The sequence below is a fragment of the Hylobates moloch genome, unplaced genomic scaffold (genome assembly GCF_009828535.3).
Source record: "Hylobates moloch isolate HMO894 unplaced genomic scaffold, HMol_V3 SCAFFOLD_7, whole genome shotgun sequence".
In the NCBI taxonomy this organism is placed as follows: domain Eukaryota; kingdom Metazoa; phylum Chordata; class Mammalia; order Primates; family Hylobatidae; genus Hylobates; species Hylobates moloch.
The window spans coordinates 18,030,571-18,033,182 of NW_026652282.1; positions in this window are offsets into that span (position 1 = coordinate 18,030,571).

A 2,612-nucleotide genomic window follows, 5' to 3' on the forward strand; every position below is an offset into this window, starting at 1 on the left:
AAAGGAGAAATTTGGATACAGGGACAGACATGTATAGAGAGAAGACAATGTGAAGAGACACAGGGAGAATGCCATGTGAAGATGGAAGCATGTATTGGAATTATGCTGCCACAAGCCAAGTAATATCTAGGGTTACTAGAAACTGAAAGGCAAGGAATGATACTTCCTACAGGTTTCAGAGGGAGTGTGGCCTGCTGATGCCTTGGTTCTGGAATTCTAGCCTCTAGTAGGAGACAGTAAATATCTGTTTTTCTTTTTTTTTTAATTTCCATTTTTATTTTAGATTCAGGGGGCACATGTGCATGTTTGGTTACAAGAGTATATTGTGTGGTGCTAAGGTTTGGGCTTCTGTTGATCCCATCACCCATACAGTGAACATAATACCCAATAGGCAGTTTTTCAGACTTTGCCCCTCTCCCTTCCTTCCTCATTTTAGAGTCTCCAGTGTCTATTCTCATCTTTATGTCCATTTGGAACCACGATTTAGCTCCCACTCATAAGTGAGAACATGTGTTATTTGGTTTTCTGTGTCTGTGCTAATTTGCTTAGGGTAACTGCCTCCAGCTGCTTCAGTGTTTGTGCAAAGGGCATAATTTCATTCATTTTTATGGCTTCATTCCATGTTGCATATGTACCACATTTTTTTTATCCACTCCACCAAGGATGGGCACTCAAATTGATTCCATGTCTTTGCTATTGTGAATAGTGCTGCCATAAACATACAAATGCGTGCATCTTTTTAGTAGAATGATTTATTTTCCTTTGGGTATGTATCCAGTAATAGCATTGCTGGGTCAAATGGTCGTTCTGTTTCCAGTTCTTTGAGAAATCTCCAAAGTGCTTTCCACATGGGCTGAACTAATTTGCATTCCCATCAACAGTGTATGAGCATTCTCTTTTCTCCACAACCTCAACATCTACTATTTTTTGACTTTTTAATAATAGCCATTCTGACTGGTGTGAGGTGGTATCTCATTATGGCTTTGATTTGCATCTCTCTGATGATTAGTGATGTTGAGCAATTGTTTTCATGTCTTTGTTGGCCACTTGTATGTCTTCTTTTGAGAAGTGTCTATTCATGTCCTTTGCCTGCTTTTTAATTAGGTTATTTATTTTTTTCTTATTGATTCACTTAAGTTCCTTATAGATTGCGGATAGTAGTCCTTTGTCAGATGCATAGTTTGCAAATATTTTCTTCCATTCTGTGGGTCATCTGTTTGTTTTTTTGAGAGTTTATTTTGCTATGCAGTAGCTCTTTAAGTTTCATCTCTTTTTTTTTTTATTTTGTTGCATTTGGTTTTGAAGTCTTCATCATGAATCTTTTGCCTAGGCCAATGTCTAGAAGAGTATTTTATAGGTTTTCTTCTAAAAATTTTATAGCTTGAGGTCTTACATTTAAGCTTTTATTCCATCTTGAATTAATTTTTGTATATGGTGAAAGATAGGAGTCCAGTTTCATTCTTCTGCATATGGTTAGCCAATTTTCCCAGAACCATTTATTGAAAATTGTACCCTTTCCCCATTGTTTATTTTTGTTGACTTTGTCAAAAATGAGGTGGTGGTAGGTGTGTGGCTTTGTTTCAGGGGTCTTTTTCTGTTTCATTGGTTTATGTGTCTATTTTTGTACAGTACCATGCTGTTTTAGTTGCCATATCCTTGTAGTATAGTTTGAAGTCAGGTAATGTGATGCCTCTGGTTTTGTTCTTTTCGCTTAGGAGTAGCTTGGCTATTTGGGCTCTTTTTTGGTTGCATATGAATTTTAGAATAGTTTTTTCTAATTCCTTGAAAAATGATGCTACTTTGATAGGAATAGCATCAAATCTGTAGATTACATTGGGTAGTATGGGCATTTTAAAAACATTGATTCTTCCAACTCATGAGCATGGAATGCTTTTCCATCTATCTGTGTCATTTCTGATTTCTTTGAGCAGTGTTTTGTAGTTCTCCTCATAAAGATCTTTTTCCTTGGTTAGGTATATTCCTAGGCTTTTTATTTTTTGTGTGACTATTGCAAATGGAATGTATTCCTGATTTGGTTCTTGGCTAGACTGTTATTGGCGTATAGAAATGCTGCTGTTTTTTTTTTACATTGATTTTGTATTCTGAGACTTTGCTGAAGTCATTTACCAGGTCTAAGAGACTGTTGGCAGAATCTTTTTTTTTTTTCTTTTAAAACATCTTTTTAAAAAATTATTATTATACTTTAGGTTTTAGGGTACATGTGCACAATGTGCAGGTTTGTTACATATGTATCCATGTGCCATGTTCTTTTGCTCCACCCATTAACTCGTCATTTAGCATTAGGTATATCTCCTAATGCTGTCCCTTCCCCCTCCCCCCACCCCACAACAGTCCCTGGAGTGTGATGTTCCCCTTCCTGTGTCCATGAGTTCTCATTGTTCAATTCCCACCTATGAGTGAGAACATGCGGTGTTTGGTTTTTTGTCCTTGCGATAGTTTACTGAGAATGATGTTTTCCAGTTTCATCCATGTCCCTACAAAGGACATGAGCTCATCCTTTTTTATGGCTGCATAGTATTCCATGGTGTATCTTTATTGTGTCCTATGTATAGAATTATATCATCAGTGAAGAAAGATAATTTGACTTCGTC